The 26,880-nt window shown below is 38.0% G+C and overlaps 1 long non-coding RNA gene across 3 annotated transcripts in view; it reads left to right on the top strand.

Annotated features, from left to right (window-relative positions):
- LOC115604249 overlaps nt 1–26,880 on the top strand; it is a 144,787-nt gene that overhangs the window by 91,554 nt on the left and 26,353 nt on the right. For 2 of the 3 annotated variants that reach the window (XR_003990191.1, XR_003990190.1), the window contains exon 3: nt 10,919–11,029. This is a non-coding gene — a long non-coding RNA (uncharacterized LOC115604249). Of the gene's footprint in view, nt 1–10,918; nt 11,030–16,374; nt 16,492–26,880 lie in introns of those variants that run through there. The other variant, XR_003990192.1, reaches the window with a different exon arrangement.

The following is a 26,880-nucleotide window of genomic DNA, read 5'->3' on the forward strand; positions in this document are numbered from 1 at the left end:
GAATATTCACTTCCGTTTTAGAAATGGGTGTTGTGTTTATGTCTCTTCTATGATCACTTTCTATGAACCTTCTAGTGATTGAAATGCGGTTCCCTTGAGCTGGTATCAAGCTGCACTGTCTGAGGGCATTCAAGGATAGTGAATGTAAAACTCAGTCCGAATGAATCACGTAAGGACTTGACCACATCCATCACAGCTAGGGTAAGGCTATATGCACGTGTATAGTCACTGGATTTGGAAGCATATTTTCCAGCAGAATGCTTGTTTGTTTTCTTTTTTTCTATTGAAAAATTCTGTTTAAGCAGCATAAAGCCTTTTCAGTAAGGCAGGTTTATTTCTTTAAAAATTTAATTTCCAGAAAAAATATTTCAGTAAGGTTGAAATATTCTGGTTTACCACTTGCAGAATGCAAAGTTTCATTTTCTAAACTTTAACATTACTTCCCATATAGAAATACATTCTTCAGACAGTACCCAAATCAGTCACACACTGGAAACAAAGCTAAATATTTTGACTGAACAAAAATTATTATTTTTACAAAAGTCGTTTGATGTAAATTAAAACTACCCCTGCTCTCCTGGAAATTTCAGATCTTTCAATTACTTATTAATCATATTCTGTCAGCATTTGTACACTTTCCAGGAAAAAAAAAAAGAGAAAAAAAGAACAAAGAGAGGTAAAGAAAGAAAAATAGTGTTTTAGGTAGAACATTGCTATTCAATGCAATGAAAATATTATCCATACATATGGTACGCTTGTGTTTGTGCTTCTAACAAAAACCTCCTAGACCAATTGTCATGACAGGATGTCAGTCAGAGCCAGGTGTTTTTTCTTACTAGGTCAAATATTTAAAGTCTTTTCAGATCAATAAAGTAGACGCAAACTATACTGAAAGTGCTTATAGGAAAGAACAATATGAAGAATTGCTATGGATGCTGTTTGGATAAATTAGCCTGGTCAAGCAAAGGGCTACCAGCAAAAGAAACTTTCAGGTAACAAGTATATTGTTTCTCTGGCACAGTGCTCACAGACAATGAAAGAATTTGTCCCACTCCCATGTTTTTCTTCCAGTTATATGAGAACTTTAGTGTGCTATATTACCTATAGTAAAGGTGTAGAAAACGTGTCCATTTCCCCATACCATGCTAAAAACGAGGTCACATACCAGCCACCCGATTTCGTAGCCTGTCATGTTACAGCAAACCTATCTACCCACATTTGCTGCAGCTCTGCTCTAATACACTTGCGCACAACCTGAAGCAGAGGAAGTGGGGAGATCTATGCCATTACCTGTCACCTTGGCAGGTTGGCAGCCTTCAGCGTCAGGGTGGAGTGAATAGCTCAGGCAGTACTGTCCAAACTCTTTTTGCTGAAGTGCCTGGTTTTGGGGGTTTGTTTCTTGAATACTTAAGGCAAAGAAAATCTTTGCATAATCCCTCACTGCAGTTTAACAAGGAGGGTTTCTAAAATTACATGCCAAAACCAAGATGTATGGGCGAGTTAAAAGTGAGAAGCACACAGGGCTTGGTGTCAAGAACTGTGTGTACCTTCAACTTATGCAAAAGGGGGAAATATTAAAGACTTGCAGGCTGCCTTTAAAATTAAAAATTAAATTGAAGATCCTTGCCTTAGAGTGAACAGTGGAGCAGGGAATGATTATGTGTGACAAAGTGTGTCTCCCCAGACCCCGGAGCAGCCGCAGCAGGAGTTAGCTGCAAGATCAGCTGTGCCAAGCAGGCTTTGCCTCTATCTCATCCCCAGAGTGCTTCTCCACCTCTGGAATACGCTGGCCCTTCGGTAAGGGATAAGAAATCTGAGATTTCAAGCTTAATTTTTCTCAGTGCCTTTTTTTAAAGTTGTCTACACCATAATTTTCTGTGATGTTCTAATAAGGATACATCACCACAAAGGGAGTAGGCTGGGCTTCCTAAGCATAAACCTTCAATTGAATCCCTCTTTATGACAAAAATAGAAGAGGTGCACCATGTGTTGACCTTGGCCACTAGCCTGTTAGTCAGTATAATCCAGGCAGAGACACCTTACTAGATATGATCATCAAAAAGTGGATTATGTAGCTGAACTCTGCTCCAATGCTGAAGCATTCAAAATCTATTTGGAAAAGTGTCAGCAATATAGTGTTTGTATCCATGAGAAGCCCCTGGCAGAAGCTTCTGCACAGGTTATTATGCTATCACTTGAAACCGATTGCCTGAAACAAACTGAAATAAGTTCATCCTTAAAGCACCCTACTCTGGATTCTCATTAGGTATTTGGACTAGCTTAGCAGCTGTGTTCAGGCCTTCTTACAGAAACAGAAAGATGATTGCTGGCAGAGGGCTGCATGAGATTTTTGGTTGTTGTTTCTTTGGGGATTTTTAGGTGCCCTCTTGTAATGGAAGCTTTTAAGTTTCCTTAGAAATTAGAGATAAATTCCTGTGCATCACATTTATTTCATTTCTGTAACATGTGTCCGTTTGTAGGACAAAAGATAAAGTTTTAACATAATGATGCATAGCTATGGTCAAGGTTCTTCATTAATTAGCAATAGAAGAGAAACTAATGGCATGTTCACAACATGCAGTGAAATATGTTTAATTAACATGGAGAGGCCTCCAAAAATAGTATCTAACTGAGCTAGCTCCAAAAGCAATAATATTGCATTTACTTGGCAAACCACTTAAGCTAATTAGCCTTGCAATGAGAGGAGGCTTAGTAGCTCAGTTATATTGTCTTTCCTCTCCAAACATATTGCTTCTGGGGCCAAGTGAGGGACTTCTCCTGGCACTGCTTTTCACCCTGTAAACCTGCTACCACACTACCGCTTGCCTCTCTGGTTGTACAGCATGCTCCACTATGCGTGCAGCAGACACACCTGACTTCTTTTTTTTTTCGGGGGGAAATGATGACACAAAACCACCACACACTATTCTCTCCCCCCAAAAAACCCAAACAAACCCAAGCTCAAACGATGATCTTACTAGTGACTAGAAAGAAATCGAGAAAAGTCACTGTTGTTTCAGGAGCTGACCTTGCTAATATCATCAAATTCAACTTGTGCTTAAATGGACAATATATTACGAAAAAGTATGGCTAAAGAAAATGTACTAATAAAGGCTGGGTAAAAAAAAAAAAAAAAATAGAAAGAAATTAGAAAAATACCTGGGAAGAAGAATAACTGATACTGTAACATTACGCAGTCTTTACAGGAAAAGCTGAATACCTTGTGTGAAGGTGGGGGGTGGGGGAAGAGTTACTTGTTCAAGTATCACACACTCAAATGGCAATGGTCATTTTGGATGTCATTTCCAGAGCTGTTGAGGCACTTAGCTGGCAAGCAGAAGAGTATCTCAAATAGGACAGCTGAAGCAAAATTCTTAGTAGGAACATGGTAGTAAGTGCCCAGAGAATTGCAGTGGTTTGCTTCTGATGTCCTTAATGTACAGATGTTTCTTTCCAGAGACACCATAAATACGTTCCCAGAGCTGTGACAGACAATTCTAGATGTGGGAACGTAGGAAACTTTAAACCCTCAGGTCGTCCACATATCAGTTTTTAAAAATATGTGCCAAGGCATTTAAAACTACATACTAAAATATACTGTTCAGGACACGTAAGGTATAGATTAGGGATCCTGTTTTACTGTAACAGCTTTTGAGCAATAATCATGAATGAAAACATAATAGTAGCTGCATAACTTATAGATAAATATCTATAAAGTCAAAGCTTCATAGACAACACCTGTCCTTAGAATGGAGGTGAAGGGGGGGTATTGTGGTTTTGTTTGTGGTGAATGTGCTGCCTGCTTTGTGTGGAAGCAAGCAACAAAAAGTTTTAATTTATAGCAGTATTCGCTTTGGAAAAGTGAAGGCACTACATTTTTACAGTGATCCCAAATTTGAGTAAGTACCGTATTTAGCTAGTGAGTTAAAGCGTCTTTCCTTACTATCTAATCCCTTTGCAAAACAAAGTAGCGGGTGTGGATGAAGATTCTGTATCATTTAACGTTTTGTCAGAAAGACACAGAGATGGCATTACCTCTGGATTATATTACATAATAGAAATTGTATAGAAAAAGGACTACGAATGCCCCAAAGCTTTTTCAGTTTTTCTGTTTTAAAAGCCTGTAGAGAAAAATAAATAAATAAATAAATATTCTAGTATTTTTCTTTTTTTTAAAGGAGGCAATTTGTTTTCGTGCAGATGCCATGTTTGCCAGATTTCATCCTTGAGTGGGTTCTTAAAGGCTAGTTATTTGTTTGTCATAGAAATGACAGCTGAAACTGAACCATTGCAACTCTGGTAGACAACACTATAATAAAGTAAGTAAAATACACCTAAATATAAGGAGAACTGCTTATTGTATTTATTACCTTGAGACCAAATCCAGAAATGAAAGTGAATGTTTTTTTGTTTTAAAAAAATATGTGTAGGCTGTTCACTTATAGTGACTTCATCTCAGAATTCCTTGGGCATGAGAGCTGTGATTCAGCTGGCTTGTGATTTGATGCCAATATTCAGAAAATTACAGACTGAAAACCAGAGCCCTGTCACAAGTGTCCAGATCTTCAGCACAAGGGGTAAAGAATAAAACTTTTTAGAAAGAGTTTCACAATAGAGTGACAGCTGTCACCACTAGTTTGTGGAGATCTCACATCCTCACTGGCACTTGTGAATGACTAACTGGTTGAGACTTCTGATTTATAGACAGGGAAATAAAATTTGTGTAAGAATTTTGAAAACAGCACCCTTACAGTACCAGAAAGATAATCTGGATAAGAAGACAGATCGTTTGGGTATATGAATGACAATTTTGAAGGTATTTTTGGCATATCTGTCCCAACTGTGAGCTAATTTTTAGTTTGAATAAGGATATAATCATGGGTTAATTATAATCAGCATACTTCTCTGTTGTAAGTAATGTCTCCTGCATGCATAATTTGCAATGCAGTCCAAAAAGTTTTGCAAATTAATTAACACACAGGGGCAACGTAACTCAGGACTCCTAAAACACAGACAGTTTCACCAGAGTGAACACAGACTGACAGAATATTTTACTTAGCTTCCAGCTCAAATTTGCAGCACATGTTGATTTTTATGGTATCTCAGATAGGCAGCTATCGATGTCCAATGAGCTAGTTTATAGCTAGCTTACTGGGTTGGGGGAAACCACCAAGCGGAAGGACAGGGAAGCACAGATGCTCCAATAGATACACTGTTAGCATGTGGGGGTTTTACAGGTTAAAGTTTGGTGGCAATTGTGGCAGAAATGACAGTTACAGGTAACAGTCATTGCTGTGAGGAACAAAAATACACAAAGTGATCTGCATCTCAAGCTCTAGAAGTATCTGAGGGTGGTATTGTGAAGTTGCAAGTTACTGCTGAAAGAACACTAGAAGATAAGTTAGAGAAAAAGGTGGTTGCTCTTGTTTTCTTCTTCCAAGTCTAGACTGCAAATCATAAATAACTGATGATAGTAATACTTAAGGAGAGCTTAACATTTTCAAAGTGCATTGTAAGATATTATAGTAGTACTTCAGTAGAGCTTAAATTTTCCAAAATGAATTGTAAGATGCTGGTCACAGCTCTCAGGCCCTGGGAGTTTTAGCCAAGCGAAAGCTGAAGAAGAATTTGGCTTTTCAGCTGACTAACCCTACAACACATTCTCAGGTTGTATTTTTCTCTGAAAACAGCAAGAAGAAACAAAGGAACTGAAGAATGCTGAAACCCTGGCTATATCTTAAAGAGAGAGTTCATTGTTCATTTTGCAACTATCTGTTGCAAACTAAAAAGAAAGAAACTAGGATAACATTACGTTGTTAGTTTTCTGGGTTTATAATGAAGTTTCTAAGCTATCAAAGAAAGAAGTGAATGGTATCTGAGAAAGAGGTAATGAAACTACTGTATACAACAAGTAAACACATACCTGCTTGATAAATTTTACTTTGAGCTTTAAAGATCAGATTGTTCTGTATCAGCCTACTTAGAAATCCAAATACCCAGAAGTTTTTAAAGGCTCACCAGATGCAGTTTGCCTGGGTGCTTTCTGAACTGCCACATATTATGACAGTATATTTCCTTGTCCAACACAAAAACACTTTTTTTCCCTTGTGGATGCGTATGTGTTTGTGTATTGCATAAACTGGTGGCCCTTTCAGAGCCTGTCTTTCAACCTTTACTTCAAGCTCCTTTAAAATGAACAGAATTGCACTCTAAGCTTTAAGCATATAGAAAAAGGATAGTGCGGAATACAAAAGGTTAAATTTTTAGCCAGTAATTACTGTTTTTTAACATTGCCTTTCTCTTTAATCTGGTATTAATTCCATCGCTAACCTTGCTCATGAGATCACTTATTGTCAGTGTAAAACAAGAATCCCTCTTCCTCATCTACACTGTGATCTTTGAATTAAACTGTTCGAATAGGGTATGTGCAAGGTACGGTTCCATAGGGTTTATTAAAGGAAATTGTCTTAGCAAATAGGTCTGTTTCATTTGATTCTGAGGAATAATTGGTTAATGAGGGAGTGATTACTTTGTTCAGACATGATTACTGAAGAAATGTTTGGTCCATATGTTGCTGAATAATGGGAAATTCTCCAGTGAAAGGGGACAATGATTAGAAGAAATAAGATAGCTGGAGAATATATTCCCCAAAGTGTTGCACTAGTTTTTGTTAACAAGCCAACTCTAAGGATAGTGTTTCCCTCAATAGGCATGGAAGTTCAAAATATCTAATCGGTTTAAACTGTTTGTTGAAAAAACACTAGGTAATTTTGTTTGTTTTTCTTAGATCAAAGAACTGTAGCTTCCTCTGATAAATGATGTGACTATCACAGCTGCTTCTCCCCTTTAACGTAATGTTAATTTATCATTGTTGCCTTGATGAGCATAAAATAATATATGTTAAAAATTATTCCACCCCCTCTGCTCTTATTAGTTGCATCTAACCATAGGTATTTAGCATTTTGGCACTATGAAATACATGTAGGGCATATGTGTGCATGCACACACATGCATGCACATATTATAGCTGGTGTACATTGCAAAGCTTACAGTTAATTAAGAGTATTCAAGTGTTTTCATAACCCAGGATCATTTTCACTTACAGATTTCTTTAAGTCTTAGTTTACAGCTAAAACTTGGTGTGCTTGTTTGCAGCCATGAAGTATCTATTTTCCCCCCAATAAAAGTGTTTGCACATTCCAAGAAATGAATAAGATGTAGCTAAGATATATATACAGATAAGTATGTATGCAGGTGTGTGTATATTTAGTAACTTCCTTAGTGATCTAGCAGAAGATACTGAAAACTTCAAAACTGCTAAACACTAAGGATCCTGTTCAGGAATATGCTCAAATGCATATCAGACTTGAAGTCTGTGGGCAGTCCCATGGAAGTCTATGGCAGAGAAAACAGGCAAGCAATGGCAGAAGGTCAGATAAAGGATCCACAGGTACAGATCTCTGAATTTTCAGAAATGCTGGAGTGTCTGACTCCCACTGATTTAAACTGGATTTGAACAGCTCAGTGCTGTTGAAGATGCCTCTCATGCCTAGCATGGAACATCTGCCAGATACCCTGAAAAGCACCTTGGACCAAAGTGACTTGCCCAAGGTCATACCATAAATATGTGTCCTCTTTGCTAAAGTTGGAGGAATGATAAGTAGTTATTTCATAAGAAAAATGTCTTAAATTTAACGTAAGAGGGGAGGGGTGGGGGGAGTTATCCATTTCCTTTTGGCCCAGTTGAGTCTTTTATCGGATCTGACTATGGACAATGAATTTCCAAAATTACACTTCATCAGTTCTGCCGGAAATCTCTTATTTCATTTTCTGTAAGCAGATTAGTCACTATTTGCCAGTTAAATCCCCAGGTAGTTAGTTTCCATACAGTCGAAAATAAATGTTGTAAATGAAACATCTGTTCAACACCATTATTTTATAATAACATTAATTGGCAGATGTCTTTAGATGACAAAGCAAAGTGTATCAGTTCTGATTTGTTCTTTTCCACTGAGCTGAACTTGTGGTCATTGAAAAGCACTTACCTTAAAAACTGTCTCAGCGTGAGCAATAATTCACTGCATTCAGTAATGTGAGATTTTTCCATGTAGAAAAGTATGAATTATAAAGGCCAACTGCCCACTGAAAAAATGTTAATGCATTGTCCAAAAACATACTTGTGTGGAGGAAGTTCCCCTCTCCATTGGCAGGACTGGTACTTAAATCTACATATAGTTTGCACAGAAGTACTGTGCCAATTCAATTACTGTCTGATTAATGAAGTGTAGCAGTTTATTTCAGGGGTCTAGCTAGCTATTAATTAGCATATTGGGGCCTATACTCTACTGTTTTGCCCTGATATGCTTTGAAAAATCCCAATGCAATTAAATAAACTCTAATATGCTTTAAATAGTTACTTGAGAAAACACATTCAGATTTTTTTAAAACCCTTATGGGATTTTTAAGCACATCCAGATTTATTGTAAAGCATCTGAAGTTCTTTGTAAACGCTATTGTGTTGGTTTGTGCTGTTCAGCAAAATAGCACTGCCCTTGCTTTAACAGAAGACTTCCTCTAACACGAGAAGCTGGTATGGTTTCCTTAGGATGCCTTGGAGCAAATAATGAGGATGCTGGTATCCCCAAAACTCACTGAAGCTGCTTGCACTTTCCAGTGGTCTACCTAGTCTTTGTCAGATTTCTTCACTTCTACAGTCTTTTTCTTTTTTTTTTTTTTTTTTTTTTTTTTTCCCTGGCTCTGGGTGGAAAACTGGAAACCTTGTTAAGATAGTGTTTGAGGTCAGGCAATGAAGAGTAGGAAACACCATGTTGCCTAAACTAGAAGTAGCTGAACTCTTTATGCACTGGACAAGGTGCTTATAAATGTGCTATATGTTCCTCAGCTCAGAGGGATTGTCTGAGCAGGCACATTTCAGCGCATACAGATCACAAGTGGGCTGGAGAGATGTTTTATTCAGAGCATTAACTACTTAGTATTTTTGCATTCTGGGAGACAGAGTAGCGTGAGACCAGTTAATAGAGCAATAGAAACATTGGTTAGAGATGTCCCTTATTTATAAATTTTAGAAGTCCACCAATTTCAAATTCTTTCCAGGGTGTCCTGTGTGTCACAAGTGAATTACTCAGTCCTGTATCCCATGAATTGCATAGTCCAGAGCTACATTTATGCTCTTGCCTCTACCGCCCCCTTCTCTTTTGACCCTCCCTACTCTTCCTCTGCCCTACTTCATCCAGACCTCAAAAAGCTCTCCGCTTTTAGTCTGCTATTCTCGTTTGTCCTCTGCTTTAGTTCTTATAAACCACTTAAATCCCTTATCCCCCCTTTTCCTACAAATATCAAATTAAAACACATTTTGCTCAGGAGGCCTTCTTTTGTTTGTTTGTTTGTTTACTCACCAGTGATGTCTGCATGCTCCATTGCCTTGTATTTTCTTGTGCCTGGGTTAATTCCTGCGCTCTTAAAGGCGCCTTTTTACCTCTGGAGAAGTCCATGGGAGCTTTGCCATCTACTTCAGTCCCAATGAGCCTTGACTGTTGGGGTCCAGACTGGTCTGTGCTGTACCAAAGGTTCTGGGCATTTGCAGCTTTGCCTACACATAAATTAAACAAACTACTCATGTTCCTTTAGTCACAGTAAAGATCACTAACAGTTCTTTTGCAAAACAGGCTTACATGAGGAACCTCTGTATTACATCTGCCACTATTCCCCCTATAGTGTCTAAAATATATATTAAGGTATCATTTTATATGGAGCCACGCTTGTGTATTTTAGCATGCTGTTTACATGGAGCAGGCAGCTGTTTCCTGCTGGTTCTAGTTCAGTGAGAAACTGCAGTGAGTTTGCACCAAGCTGCACGTTCATGCCCTCACGCTCCCCCTGGGATGTGCTGCTGTGGGATGTGCTACTGTAGTGGTTTGTGGAGCCACAATCAAGTAAATTTGTAGAAAGAAGCTACTGAAAGGGAAGTGCCATCGCAGATCTAGCATACACCTCCACATGTCTGAGAGGAAGCAGACAGGAAAGGTGAAGCAAAGCCACCTCCTGGCTCCCCAGCCTGTCACCAGCAGATCAGCACACTGAAACCCAGGTCCCCAAGCAGCACCACAGCCCCTTCTAAAGGGCTCATGCCACAGCAAGACAGAGACAGCCAGCCACAGTACTGGTTTCTTCTTTTTCTTGACTTACCTTTTTTATATTTTTTTATATTAATTTTCACTCACTGAGTCCTTGTATACACACATTCCTGAAATCCATCTGACAAACACCTTACTGTGTATTCATGTAACTGATGGAGGCCTTGATACATCAGACAACTCAAATGCACACTGAACTGTAGGCACCTGCAGAGTCCTTTGGAATTGATAGGGTGATTCATGTGCTTCCTGGCTTTGCTGTTTGTATGCAATATATACCATATATATTTTGCATAACCAAACCAAACTACAAGATCATAACGGTGCTTTAAATGGGTGTAAAGTGCTCAATAACCTGAGTTTAGTGATGGTTTATATGAGTGATTCCTAAACAATTGACTGATTGACAGATTGGTCTAACAGGATGGCAGTGAGATGATGTGATAGCCCTATTCCATTACAAATAGTGCTCTTACTCGCCTTTAGCCCTGTCTTTACCACACTCAAACACACACCCTTTTTTATGAGGTGGACTTTGAACTATCATTTCCGTAGTTATTTGGAAAGGCACAATGAATGTATTATGCAACTATTCATTGCAGGAAAGTTAGCACATAATAATTTACAGTTTTATGGAACTGCTAGGATTAGCTATGTATCATCTATTTTTAATACACATCATTGTGGTACATGAGGAATAATGAATGTATTTAAATAAATCAAAAAAACCAAATGAATGCTGAGTTGTTGTCAATCACTTCCAGATGAGCCTAGCCCGGTGAGAAGATATAGTGGAGAATTTTCTGAGAATGATTTATGAAGTCAACCAGCATCACTCTAGAACAACTAATGCCTTTCCAGCATAGGCTACACAGGTAGGTAAAGCTTACTGGGAATATCTAAGTGGCAAATCTGAAGATTAATTTTTGTTTAAATTTCTTTATCTGAATTTCTGGAGTTACAGTGCAGAATGAAAAAAACAAAAGCAGATTCAAAAGGGAGCATAGTCATGTCTCATTTGTAACTTACAAGCACTGGAGAGTTTTTCACCTCTTATGCACTAATGTGTTGACTTTCTGAGACAGAGGAAGCCTTTTTTTCCCTATTCTTTTTCAGGAAAAAAAATCAAAACAAAACGAAAAAAACTTAAGCAGCTTCATAGGAAAGAATATTAAATGTAGGTTTATTGCATTCTCTTTGTGAACTGCATTTTTGCCTTTTACTTGTAGAAAGTATTTTAAGTTGTATCATAATCAGCTATCTCAAGGTAATGAGACATAGAATAATTCTTCTAAATAATGAGATACAAGAAACATAAAGTATTGTGTGTGATGTTCTGTAGTCCTGAAAGGCAAAATGTGGTTTTGCTCGAAAGGCAGGAAGAAATGTGTGCATTTTCTGGGACTGATGGCAGAGGAAACATTTCTATCTCCCTAGCATCTGACTGCATGCCACCTACTCCTTGTGTTCTGATCTCAAAGCTAAGTAAGATTAGACTGGGTCAGTTCATGGATCAGAGCTCCAGGGAAAACTCAAGAGCTATATACAGGAAACAATCTTGATGATCTAACTTTATTGGGCATTATTTCAGTGAACTAGCATGCCAGAATTGTGTCATGGGGCCACTCTGCTGTTAGAGGTGCTGTCATACAATGACATGTAAAGATTTTATGATCACATCAGAAAAAGTGCCAGGGAGATATAGATATAGTTATAGATATAAATATATATAAAGTTAAGTGAGGCTAAGCCAAAATTCCACCTCCAAGAGTTTAAAATTGCCTTTTAGTTTCAACTGGAAAAACACTCTTCATTCTGAAACTGTCACGTAATCATGATGACCACTCTTAAAAGCATGCTATATTTCACATCAGAAATGCATTTCCCTGTTGCTGTTTTTATTCCTTTACACAGTTTGTTAAAGGCCTTGGTCTTGAAAATTGATGCAGTTAAGTGAACATTTTGGGTCAGAACATAAAACTGCACTGAAGTTAATAGCACTCTGCACTGGCCTTGTCTTTTACACATGTAGATCAGACTTCAGTACTAGAATTTCCATTTTTAAAGTACCTGGAGGTAAAAACCACTTATTCCTCTAGTACTGACAGTCAGTGCAGGAATGCCTGAAGAAGCTGAATTTGTGCACTTCTGGTAGGTCTCTTATGCAGAAGTAACTGGTGTCATTTGCACAGAAGGGCTTGCAATGGCAACCAGGAAGTGAGGGGAAAAGAAGTCTGTGAAATACCCCTTATCCTGAGAAGTTGCCTACACTTTTTTCTGGGAAATTTAAGAAACATTGGGTGGGTAGAAGGGAAATAAAAATACCATTGAACAGAACTGTTCTACCTCTTGAGATGGATGAATTTGCGCTCTTCCCACAGCATGCCATCCAGTATGCATAGTGCCACAATCCATTCTCTGAGAGCAAAAATGAAAATGAAGTAAAAATTAGTGTTAATAATGAAGGCGTGGCTTTACAGTTTCACTTTCATTGACTAGAGCAGCAGAGTGCAACTGGAGATGTTGAAAGAAAAACTCTTCACCTGTCCTGTGCTTAATTAAAATACATTAGATACATAGATTTATTTGAGGGTTTGATGTTAAATGAAGATGAATGAAATGTTTTGTGGAAGGCAATGAAATGTTATTTACTTAAATAAGCAATTCTGTTTTATCAATACTTGGGCTCACCTAGAAGAACATGCCCTATTCCTACTTAGTTATGAGTAGCATTTTACTATGCCTGCCTGAAGTCCACTCTAGCACCAATTCTGCCAGTTGCTGAGAGCAGGAAAAGAGAAAAAAGAGAACCAATTTATGAAGGGCAATGCAGGGTATGCCATGGCAGCCAGGAGGCATTATGGCCTGCACAGTGATCTTCACTTCCTAATAAGAACAACGTGTATTCTTTTCTTGTCCAACCAATGGAGACTGCAAAGGCATCTGTCCTGAGGAAATCTGAGTCTCCAGTTCAAGCAGTTCATATGGGGCAACTTTAGGTATTGATGCCTATAGCTGTCTGTCCTCATGCTATGCTCTAAGCCTAAATAAACCTCTACCTCTAATTTTCTCTTAGGTTAAAGTGACATGAGCAAGAGTTGACTATCTGGCCAACTATTCTGCTCTCTTCATTACACAGCTGACAGATTCACTACATCATTCACTAAAATGGTGACAGATGGGACCCAGCCCTTTTTCAGTCAGTGAAGACTGATGAGGCCTATCACATTGTTATCTCACATCCTTCTGCACAATCGAAAGATTCTCGGTAGCTTATGGAAAGAAGCCTTTCCCACCTTAGACATTCATGGAGCTACAATTTATCCCATGGGATGCACATACTCTTTTATTTGTTATCTCAAAGTGCAGTTATTGCGACCCAGACAAGCTGCTTGCAGAAGTTCTATGAAAGGGTGTGATATTTTGGCACACAGTATCCCTGTGAGACACAAAATTCCTACTTAATCCTTAACAGTTTTTTCTGAACTCTCCAGAATAAATTTCAATTTTGCCCTCTATGATGACGATGACCAACTTTTCATCCAACATCCCATACTGCCTCCTTTGAACTAATTATGCTCTGATGGCAGAAATGCTTACATGAAAATTAGAAAACCATGTAACTTCATTGACTATTGCAGTTTGGATAGACATATTAAAGGACGAATCGCATCCCAACAGTGGTAGGGGTTATAAATAATATGTGTGCAGGACAGAATGAGAGAAATGGGCCTGCCTGTGGGAAATGTTGAAAAGCCATTGCTTTGTAGATTGTCCTATATCACTCCTCCTGACACAGTTTTTACAAAGGTCCTCTAAAATCAACTCCAGTTGTTGGCTGGAGTGAGACTGCTATCCCATCAGATCTGTTAGCATTCAGTCTTCCTTGCTTCTGTGTCATCAGCCAGCTCTTATAGTGAAATCCCAGGCTGATCTTACTGCTTTCTGAATCAGTTCTTCCATTTTTCACTAAAATTCAGAATAGAATTGCTGTTAATCACGAACATTTACAGATGACTGGTAAATGGTTTAAGGAAACAATGTTTTCTTTTAAGTTACTAAAAATAGGGAAAGAACGCAGAGCACATTAGTGGCTAAGGGGGTGCAGAATTTCACTCCCAGAGAAAAACGAGCCAATTCCATAATAGTGAAAATTTGTTGTCTTGGCTCTGGTTGAGTTACCAACTAACATGAATTCTGGATCATTCCACACATCCTTTTGACACTACGAAGAGAATGGGATTATTGTCTTAACATTTTCTCCTATTTTTTCTAAAAAGAAAATAATAATTCGTAGCTTGTCAGTCTTTGCCAAGATTCAGCCTAGAGAGATTTTTTTATAGCTGAGATATAAACCCCTGAAGTAAAAATGCAGACACAACTTTAAGTACAGTGTTGCAAATGCAGAGTTAAGTAATGTTAATCTATCAATACACAGTATGTGCAAACATATGTTTATAGACAGAGAGACAAGCATGTATAAATGAGAGGATAAAAATCCCTATTTCTCATTTGGTGCTATGCAATTTCTATCAATTTAGAAATGTGTTATGATTTTATTTTAAGCTGACATACTGTAAATTGCGCTTATTTGAGAATACTTACTTAACTCTTAGGGTTTATAAGACTGAAAACGAAGATGTCTCTGGAAGTTCTCCAGTGACCCAAAATGAACTAATAATGAAAAATGTTGTCTCTTCTTTGGAAACTTTGAACCAGTTGCCATCTTTAAAGTAACCCATAAGCATGAAGATAGTCTTTCAATGATGATGATTTACTACAAAATCTACTAATCAAAGCAGAGGCCGCTTCTTTAGGGGCAAGCTGTATATTATGCTCATGTTACAAGAGAAATTACAAGATCTCTAGGTGAGGTATTTTAGAAATTTGGCAGATGGCTTTACTTTGTATTTGTGGCACAGAATCCTGTTCTAATTTTGTGTTTGATTGGAATATTCAACAGCTTCTGGTGCTACTAGGACTTGCTATCTGAAAGATAGAGTTTGCAAACTATAAATATGAACTTTGAAAATATATATCCTAGAGTTAGTCCAGTAGATTGTGTTTGTAATGCTCACTATTGGCTGAGTGATGCATTTTGGCCCCAGACCAAAAACGATGGCTGCCTGATTGAGCAGTGCCTCCTGTGGACTGGGAAGGCAGAGGGATATTGGGGCAGTGGTTAATATTGGACAGGCATTTAGTGTTAGGTCCTGACAGCTCTCAGTCTTCCCCACACATGGACCCTCCAGTCTCGCCTTCATGCCCCTTGGCCACATGTCTTCTTTGTCCCCAGCTGCTGATTTGTCCTGCTGAGAAACAATTCAGTTGCAAGATAAGGAAGGTTATGTCTACATGAGCAAGGGATTTCAGTCTCAAGCTTATTCACAGCCTGACTGGCAACCCAACAAACAAGGCTGCTGACCTGTGCCATCCCTGTCCCCACCGTAGCAGCAAGGGGAGCCGTGTTTCTGGGAGGAGGCATGGGAGGTGCTTCCCCATCTGTCTCCCCAGCTGCCCCCACCATGCGAGTTCAGTCAAGATGGAGCTGAGTCTGGGCAGAGGTGCAGGCAGGCAGTGGCACTGACAGGCAGGCAGTTCCCAACCAGCTTTGGCCAAAGCAAGGGCTGGAAAGCTGATCCTTGTCCTCTTTCAGCTGTTAGCTACCAGCATCTCCCTAGGGGTTGCTGCTCCAGGAGCCATACCTGGAAGTATGACCTGTTCTGAATTCTCATAGCATGTGAGAGTATATCCCAGCTCAAAGCCGAAACCTCAAGCATTTAACAATAGTGTTGGCTTAGGTGGACAAGACTTCAGCCTTTATTTGTAGCATAATGACTGACTTGTGGATGCAGCTGTGCTCATATAATCTCAATGAAACTTTCAATGACCTATCCCATGTCATGGCCTGCTTACTCATACACCTCCCCAGGCCTGAAGTGTACAGTGTACATAACAGAGGGATTTCCTGCTGCCCCTCACAACTGGATGTGTCAGGAGGCCACAGGCTTGTTTAATGCATGAAACCAGAAAGTAGTTATTTAGCCCTGCTGATAATTTTAACTTTAGGTTAGTGTAATATTCAAGAAGAAATTCTGAATTAGAGCTAAATGAGGGCACTTAGGTACTCCTTGTTGGCATTGCTATTTTTCACACAGGACTGGTTGAAGCTTTCTTCAAACTCTTATACAATCATTATACTCTGTGTCTCTCTTCCCAGTTTTCTCTAATGTAGTGCATATTCCCGGTGGAAATGACAGAGGAATTCAGAGGAGAAATTTAAAAAGACACCTCTGAAGTATATGTGACACCATAACAGTGGATTCCAATTGTGAATTTGTAGGTAGGTGACACTGTAGAGAATTTTCTGTTTTCTGTGTCAAGTGAAGAGCCTATAACTGCTAAGAAAAGGCCAGAGTGTTGTGAGTGGTATCACATTTGAATTCAGGCTTTGTGAGTCAGAAGGGAGGAGAGTAGATAGCAGCCATTTAGCTGGCTTTGTCAGAGTGGATTTTCTTCAGAAAGAAGGATTTAACACTTTTGTTATCCACTGTAATTACACTGTGTACGGTCTGTCCAGTCCTTCTGTAAAAGGTGTTTTTCCTAGAAATAGTATTGAGAAGCTCAGATGTGGGGCAATTGCACTTTCTGGCAAGGGGTGATCATCTTTGGAATACTGGCAAAGACCCTCCTTTTGTACTGTAAATTCTGGCAATAACCAACCCTTTCTACTTAAACTGGTAACTTATGTTGGCTCCATTTGTTTTAGATCCCTTGTTCTCAACAGGCCGTGTAATCAGATTGACAGACTGCTCACAGCTTCCCTGGTGCTCAGCTGCATGTAGGTCATGCCTGAGTCTCCTTTCTGGAAGGATGGCTGTGCACTGATGTCTGGCTAGCTGTGAGTCTGAGCATCTGAATCTGCTCAGAGGCGAGGAAAACACAGCAGCTTAGTGTTTAACACCAATAAGTGTTGAAGGAGTCCGCATCTTTTTCTTTGCATTAACTGTTTTTAAATTGGACCCTCCCTGCTTTCTTTCAGCAGCCCAGTCAAATCTTCTCAGCCAACATCATCATCATTATATTGTCAATAAAAACTTCAAAGCGAAGGTCAGGTATTCACTGAGCAGTAACTGCTCTGTTAAAGAAAAACAAAACCCTTGCTAACACCCGTCCTTTTGGCAAACTCTGTGATTGTTTTGGCTGATGCACCAAGCAGACACACTATTATTTTATTAGCATTACAATTCAAGAGTTTATAAAAAGGCACCAGCAAATACCAACCTGCAAGTTTTTGAAGAAATGAGATTTTTTAAAGAAAGCTAATTTACCTATTTGCATTGCTAGCTGAAAAGTTTGAGAATCATCTCGTGTCACTTTCCTCAATGATAAAAATGAATTATCATAAACAAAACTGCCATACATCATCATTAGCACACAGGGAAAAGTTAGCTATTGGGAATTTATGACCAATTTGAGGAGAAGATATATAATTGCCATCCATTATTGTAATAAAATACCTAATACATATAAAACAGGAAAAATGAAATACAATCCTCAAAAAAACCCATAAAAATTTGAATGTTCCTCTTCCAACTACTTTGCTATTTCATACTCTTGCTGTGTAAGGGCATATAGCTTCAACGTATTGGAGACAATAATTAGGCAGTATATTGATGCAGCTTAAAATACAGTAGAAGCAACATGCTTAAGTGGAAAGTTTCCTTTTCTCACTATTTAGATCATTTCCATGTACAGCTTTTTTTAGATGTTAGGGCTTTGTTTAGTTTTGCTTCATTTACTGAACAAATTTTACTGACATAAGTTTTACTTAATTTCCATGCATTGTCGCTGATGTTTTATGTGACCTTGTCCTTCTTGGCACTGTTTTTTAATGGCCTTAGTTCTTAGCATGCCAGGGTGAATGGGTGGCTTGAAGTTCCGTCACTTCCCAGTGGTCTCTATTTAACTAATGTCCACCAAGGTTTAAACACAAAGCTGTATAAAATCCACACATATATTGTATTCCCTCACCTTAGTGCTATGGAAAACTAATGAAAGTTCTTATAAGGGAAACTTAAACTAATAATAATTGATTTCCCTTTGTGAAGTATTTAGATATTTTTGCTACCCATATTTCATTTAGAGATAGAGATCTGAGCCATCACTATGTATTTATGTAACTTTGGGGATGTTCAAAATCCCAAACCACATGAAAATTTACTGTGTGCTTTACAGGGCTCCTAACCACTCAATGGTTTGAACCCTGCCCATCATCCGAATGCTTCCTCATTTACAGAGTACTTCAGTGCTTTACACAGTAACAAAGGCTCCTATCATGTTGAGGAGAGGAGATGTACAATGTTTGAATGTGTTTGTCTCTGGAAGGTAAAAGAGACACAAAGTGTGATGAGGAGGAATGGATGCACTTTGTTAAACTATTCACTGTGGTCTAAAACTGGTTGCTGCTTCTGACATAGAATTTTTCAATGCTGGGATTTTTTCCTAAAAGATGCAAACTCCCTCTACAATTCCAGTAGAATAAGAAGAGTCATTTTAAAAATGTAAAATAAAAAGAATCAATTTTTTAATGCTGTATTTTTTTTCCTAGCCATATTTAATGACCTATATTTGACAGCCTTTACAGCTGTTAAAGGGAAAAGCATTTTCACCAATGTGTTATATGCTTTACTGTTCAGCTTCCTTTAGATAGTTTTTCTCTCAAAATACTGCAAATGTGTTTTATTTTTAAGCTACTGATATTAATTACTTATGCTACTTCTAGTCTACACCTACACTAGTAAAATAAACATTGCCAGGAAACACTCCCAGACCTTGAAATGGAATCATTTACTGTATTAAAATTCCAGAATTATTTCTTCCTGTTTTGGCTCAGGCCAACTAGCATTGTCCTAGGTGACTCTTATGCACCATATGAGAGTCCGTATAGGCCATATATACAAATTAAATGCAATCATTTGGATGCTAAAATAGTCTAATACTGTAAATGTAAGCTGTTTCATGCCAGTTGGCTTCAGCAACAGGGCAGTCTGAAGCTCTATGCGTACTATAGGACCTGACGAAACTACACTAAGGCACATGGAGGACAGGGAGGTGATTCAAAACAGCCAACATGGCTTCACCAAGAGCAAGTCCTGCCTGGGCAACCTAGTGACTTCCTATGATGGAATCACTACATCAGTGGACAAGGGAAGACCTCAAGATGTCAACCATCTGGACTTCTGTAAGGCCTTTGACATAGTCCACCATAACATTCTTCTCTGTAAATTGGAGAGATAGGAATTTGATGAGTGGACTGTTCATTGGATGAGGAATTGTCTGGATGGTCTTATCCAGATGGTAGTGGCCAATGGTTCAAATCCAGATGGAGATTGGTGACAAGTGGTGTCCCTCAGGGGTCCATACTGGGACCAGTAGTGTTTAATACCTTCATCAGTGACATAGACAATGGGATCGAGTGCATTCTCAGCAAGTTTGCCAATGACATCAAGCTGAGTGGTGCAGTTGACATGCCTGAAGCAGTTGACAGGACTCTTGCCACTCAGAGAGACCTGGACAAATTCAAGAAGTGGGCCCATGTGAACCTCATGAGATACAACAAGGACAAGTGCAAGGTCCTGCACCTTGGGAGTGCAGGACCTTGGGGGTCAGGGCAACCCCTGGAATCAATATGGTCTAAGAGATGAAGCAACTGTGAGCAGCCCTGCCGAGAAGGATTTGGGGGTACTAGTGGGTGAAAAGATGGACATGAGCGAGCTTGCAGCCCAGAAGGCCGACTGTATCCTGGGGTGCATCAAAAGAAGCTTTACCAGCAGATCGAGGGAGCTGATTCTCTCCTTCTACTCTGCTCTGGTGAGACCCCACCTGATGTACTGCATCCTCCACTGGAGCTCTCAGCAAAGGAAAGACATGGACCTGTTGGAGTGGTTCCAGAGGAGGGCCACAAAAATATTTGGAGGGATAAACCACCTTTTCTATTAAGACAGGCTGTGAGAATTGGGGTTGTTCAGCAGGGAAAAGAAAAGGCTGTGGAGACACTGTATTGTGGCCTTTCAATACTTCAAATAGTCATAAAAAATATGCAGACTTTTTAGCAGGACCTGTTGCAATAGGACAACAGGTAATGGTTTTAAACTAAAAGAAGGTAGATTTAGACTAGATATAAGCAAGAAATATTATACGGTGAGGGTGGTGAAACACTGAAACAGGTTGCACAGAGAGGCGGTAGATGGCTCATCCCAGAAGCATTCAAGGCAAGGTTGGACGGGGGTCTGACCAACCTGATCTAGTTGAAGACGCTCCTGGTCTTTGCAGAAAGGGGTGGACTAGATGATTTTTGAAGGTCCCTTCAAATCCAAACTATTCTCTAGTACTATATTTAGCTTAGCAGCATAGATACAGTGCTAGTGCTTCCTAACATAGCAAGTTCCTAGAGGGCCTCATAAAGAAAGTAGGAGAGAATAAGAGAATCCAAAGTTTTGTTTCCCTTTCGTTTTTCATTCCATGTACAATTTCTGCAAAATTAAATCGCTGAATGTGTTAGTATTAATTTGGGACTAGTAAAAGTTTTCTTTATGAAAACAGAAAAAATAAAAATGTTGTCCTGAAAAGGGTAAAAATGAGAATTTTATACTATTGAAAATCAAGAATCGCATCTGTGGATGAGTGTTACAGACCTGGCTTTCAACTTTGGAAATGCTGTAAATTTTTTATAGTTGAAGTGATAACATTTCTGTGTACTGACAAATTTTTCTACCTCGTGGCTAGTGGTGCTGGTGGCTGAGCACTGATATGACTTCATTCTCAATTACATGCAGATGGATAGAATGATAAAAATAGACCTATTGGTGGGGAGAGAGGAAACAAATAAAAATAGTATTCTTTAAACATTTACAAAGTAATTTTCTTTAAGACATATATCAAAATGCGTGAAATGTTTTGTGATATGATAAATTTTTAATTTTGCTTGTTTTGGCCAACCTGAATGTCCTGCCTATATATACACCCAGTTTCTGTAACTATATTCTACCTCCCTACATTTCCATCTGCACTATTCTTTAAAAATTCTTCCCCTAAACTATTGTGTAGGATTTATGTGTTCTGTTAAACAGCTGCCAAGTTTCACTCCATAGGCGGCTGCACTTCAGTGGTGGATGAAATGCTTCTTGTAAAGTTTATAAAGCATTTTGGGCTCTTTGCAGATGGAAGAACTGACTAAATCAGTGATACGCAACTTGTGCTTCTAGAGCTGCACGTGGCTTTTTTTGGAAGGCATATATCTGATAGGAGCTGTTTTGACTTCTTCCTGAGAGGGAACAGGCAGGGTGTTTAGCTGTTCCCTTCCATCTCTCCAAGCAACCAGGAAAGTTGGCTTACGCAGTTATTTCTCTGTACTTATATGCTCAGTACGATTCTGTACATGGCATTTGATAAAATATGTTTCAGAGCCATGTATGTTCAAGAAAAGATATATGTGAGATATAACGAGGTAACGGAGAACGGAACGTGTATCCTATTGTATGTTCTGTCAAAATGATGATCTCAATACATTTCTTCATCCTGGATTGAAGTAATAAACCAGACTGTGAAACTTCAGGAGACTGTGACATCATCAAAAAAACATTATGATTTCACTAGAAAGCCGAAGTTGAAGGAAATCAAAACTGAGCTGTTACCTCAGTCTCTACTGTTAATAGAGACAGAACACAAAGAGTGTGCATGATAAATGAGCAATGCAGCTAACACTTTTAACAGGGAAGCTACCTTTCTTATGTTTCTGACCTATTCACTGAGCAGCTGGCAAATAGCTCTAGTAAAGTCATCCTTTTCTTTTTTCCAACCAAAAAATCTATTGTGTGTGCAGTCTTTCTAATAGATAGAAGAGATATGTCATTCATATCAATCGATCTTCTGTATCTCTGTGTTTTATTCAGCTCCTGAGTAGTATGCTAAAATTCACTCTGATATTCATCAAGTTTTCAAACTCCATAACAGCAACCGAAAGTGAAAAATAGCCCAGGAGTCATTACTGCTTTCCTCAATGACCTGGGAGGGGCTGATTGGCATAGTGTGACTGTGGAACTAGGACAGAATTAGGAGACATGCTTGGGAGTAGGGAGGAACCTGTAGCATCAGTTTATAGTGTTTGAAAGTGTTTTATAGTGTTGAAAGTGTTTTATACTCTCCAAAGTAAAAGTACATTAATCTTAGTGCGGCTGTGCCATCTTTTACATGTTTCTTTTTTATTGGCAGAAATACCAAGAAGTGGATATGGTGATGATGTTCCTTTCCATTATAATTTTTAGGCTTTTTCTTCCATCACTGCGTAAGCAAATTTAATAGCTCATTATCATCATCAAGACTACTACTTCAGCTAAGCATTGCACTGTATGCCTTTCAACTGACAGAATGATTGATGTATCATACATTTAAAATTATAGAAAATAATCTTTTAAGTGATAATTTTATTTAATCTAACTAGTATAAAATGGTCAGGATAACTCTGAAAAATAAACAAATACAGAACAGCAACACATCAAACAAACAAACAAACAAAACTGAAGTCTGAAAGAGTAAGAGTCTAAAATTGCCAAACTCTCACTGAAATGCAATGGTAGCCCTGCAAATTGCAGCCCGATGGCTAAGCATTTCAATGGAGGCATTCTGGCTGTTTTTATTCATTGGTACGGTAACAACGCCTGAGGAACAACTAGGAATATACAACATTGTTGTCAAGACTCACTGAAACTGCTATCAAAGTCACTGCTTTAAAGAACACATGATCCAACAAAACAAGATAGAAAAGGAAAGACAAATGAGATATAATGCACAATAAGAATTAACATCCCCATTTCCTGATTCTCCCTTTTTTTTTTTTTTCCCCTAAAATAGTTTCATGCAGGTTTCTTTTTTTCATTTGTTTTCATCTCACTCAGCCAACGAGTGGTGGGCTCAGCAGATAATTTTAATAAAATGTCCTTCCAGGCAGAAAATCAACAATTAACAGTATTTTGACTATGGAAGAAAAAGAAATATTTGATCTTCTCATCAGCATAATGATAATACATTTCATTTGCAGAGTGTAACTGTATATTGTTTCCGGAAAGATCGTAGGCTGCTCTGCAAATGGGTATTTCTATTCCACAGGCAATACCTTACATTTGGAAAAGCGGAATTTCACTCCTGTTCACTAAGCTTATGAAAAGCCTCTTCATTACTAAGCCTGAAAATAGGTTTACGTAAGGCTTACAAAGTGAGTAAGATTTGTGTGGGTCTCCCTGTAGGAGAACGATTTCATCCAAACTGCAGATAGAAGCAGAATAGAAGGAGGTAGAAGCAGGCTTATTCTTGATGATCACCTGCTAAAGATGTCGTCAAAATCGTAATTTAACTAGTTCCATTTCATTTTAATACAAATTAGGATGGCTATTTAAAAATGAGCTCATAATTGTTGTCATTATAGTTGCAGAACATTTTGGGATGTGGCCTTAATGACCGAGGAAAACATCTGAGAAGAGTTTCTGTTCTGTTTAGGATGTGTGTCTGCGTGTGTGTGTTCATCCAGATGCATCCACATCACCTACAAAGGCATTTTAGAACTGTTTCAGGATTTTTCTATCAGAATGGTTTGCTAATCAAAAATGCCCCTTTTACTCAATCATAAACCAGTATATTCTGTTAGAAAGCTGTAACTTTTTGCTGTTTACAAGGAGAAGATGAAATTAATTAGAACCTGCGAAAAGAAAGCATGTACATAATTTCTCTCAAAACAAAATCTGGGGACAAAATCATTTCAGAAAAGCCTGTGATATTTTTTTTTTCATCCTGATTTAGATTTTTTTAAATGATTTTTCCTTACTGTAAGAAACATCCATTGAATATCATACTGTTTATATGCATATCATCTTGATAATAAAAGTGCAGTAAATCTGCAAACTTATATATGTATTTATCTGAGTGTACTTCAGCTGGGTTTTGGGGGTTTTTTTTTTTTTTTATTTTTATTTTCCCATATTTTTTTTCTTTTTCCTCTTAATCTTTTTTTTTTTTTTTTTTTTTGGTTTTTTTGTTTGTTCTGGTTTGGGTTTTGAATTCTTCCATTGTAACTTGCTCAGCAGAATAACTGTACTGGTTCAGGCCAAAGGTCTTACCTAGCTCAGTATTCTGTCTTCAGCAGTGGACATAAGTGATGTACCATTAGCGTACTAGTAGAAAAAAATTCCTGTTAAGATTGTTTGCTTGGGGTGAGAGGGTCATGGAAGGCCGTATTTTTTATTATGTAGGTACTTTTCATTTTTTTATTTTATTTTAAAAAAGGTGTATTATAAAACCAGTTGCTTATTCCTATTGTAGAAAAGGTTATATTTCTCTGAAGTGTCATGGCTACTGACATGTGCTGCAAACATTTCTTTCTTTTCTTCTTTAATAGAAAAGCATTACCAAAAATAGCGAGAGGGAAATATCTGAGTGCAGCCAGTGATGGTTAGTAGGGACACAGATTACATGAAAATTGCTGCTTAACACTGTGACAACATTTCTGAAAGAAAGTATTATTTCCTTCCTTTATTCACCCATTTGTCTCTGTCTTGGGGTGTGGGGTTGTTTTTCCTTTGAAGTTGATGTTATTTAGGAGTAAAAATATCAGAACAGTTAACTTTTCTACTAGAGAGTCAGGCAAGAGGAAACGTCATTTTTTGGGATTACTATTTTTTACAATTGTGCCTAGATAGGTACCAGATATCACGGTGAGGATTCATCTTAAGTAGATAAATAAAATCCTATTGATAGGCATTCCAGATAGATTCTGTTAGGAAAACTGAGATGGATGTTTATTTTTATCTATGGCCTAAATATAAAACAGCATAAATGACTGTTGAATATCATTTGATATGTTAAATTGCTGCATTTAGCATAAGCTGACCAATAGGTGTACCAATATAATGATTAGTATTGATTAATGACTGTATTTATCTTTTTGACCCAGATGTTATTCAGGAGATCTTAAATGAAATGTTTTGTTTGCAGTAACTACTGCTTTATTTTAAAATATAAGATATGGAGGTTGCTCTATTGTAAACTAGGAAACTTCATTCTGCCCACTGTGAGTTATGACTGCATATCAAATTTTAATGAAAAAGGATAAATAAATTGTCTCACAGTTCACCATCATCTACTATATCACTCAGTTCATCCCATATAATAAGTAATAAACTGAATGCTTCAATTTTTGCTTTATGTGACCATTTACAACCAGTACTATTGCCTGAGAAATTGTCATCCCACAGTATTTCACAGAACCAGAGAGCAGACTACGGTCCTTGCTGTACATCCTGACTGAAGAACACATGCTTTTTAAAAATCTTTAATAAAAGCTAAGACTGGCAAAAAGCTGAGATATATTAATCAAAGTATGTTAACAGTAATGTAGGACCTTATTCCTCAGCTCTGGTCTTCACATCTTCAGGACTTAAATTTCAAACAGAAAAAAAAAAAAAGGAGAAAATAAAATAAATAAATAAATAAAACCAACAAAGGAATAGCCAGTAAAACAATTTATGCAATAGTCGCACTATTCATTCACTATGTCGCCCAAGTAATTCTTCTGTTTACTATTAATGTCCTTACCCTTCTAAGAAGAAAGATCTAACATTTAAAAAAACTGTAGAAATTTTCTGAACACCTGTTTCATTAAGAAACCTCCTGGGCTTTTGCTGGTACATTCCAAAGAAATTAGAGAAAGAAAGTGGACAAAGCAGTTGGGAGGCTAGGCTAATTTTAAAAGCTCTGATTGTGGCAGGAAGAGTTGTTTTTATTTTCAACCTTCTTTATATTCAGCTTACCATTCACTGTACATTGTTCATCTGTGTGCAGGTACAAAATGAAATATCACAGTACAGTTAGTAGTCATTAAAGAAGCTGGTGTAAATTTATTTCTGTTATATCTACAGCCCAGATGATGAAAGTGAGGAACACCACGGAGGTTTACTGGATTTGAGTTAAATATCCTTTTCCCTAGTGAGGACTCTCAAGTAGCTTTCTTATAAATTTCATATCTAATGCTACGAAAAAGACCTACCACAGTTCTTATTTAGTAATGACATGAAAAATTATTACTCCAAGAAAGAAACATGTATTAAACAGACCTGCTTTGCTTGGATTTTTCCCTACTCTTGTTAGTGGTTTCTGTGGGAGCAAGAATGATCATGGTCTAGGTTCTTTCGCTTTGGACAGTCTGTGCAGAACTACGCAGAAGAATCATTCCAGGAGGAACCTTTGATGAGATAGCAGAACAGTTCTTGATATTTTTTGTTTCCTGGAGGGCAGCTGTTTGTCACACATCTTTCACTATTTTATGTGAATAAAAGCTGAGAATACCATGAGTAATTCGAAAACTTAGGTACTATATGGAATCCTGAGCCATTAGCAATTTGTTTTTTTAACAAAACATGAGCACTTGCTGCTTTAGAATCATTCCTGAGAAGAGGAATATTTGTCGTAGTTTGATTCTGAAAAGATATTTTTACATTATGGATGCTCATGTGAAAATGAAAGGTGCAGAATAAAATGTATTTTAAAATCTTTCCTTAATATGAGGTGACTGATGTACTGTAAATGAAAATTAAGGGGTTTTTAACATTCTTTTTCCGACTATCAAATTCCCTACACAGAGTATGAGGATAATTCCATGGTAGTTCCAGGGATCTGA

Source organism: Strigops habroptila, chromosome 2, assembly GCF_004027225.2.
Source record: "Strigops habroptila isolate Jane chromosome 2, bStrHab1.2.pri, whole genome shotgun sequence".
In the NCBI taxonomy this organism is placed as follows: Eukaryota; Metazoa; Chordata; class Aves; order Psittaciformes; family Psittacidae; genus Strigops; species Strigops habroptila.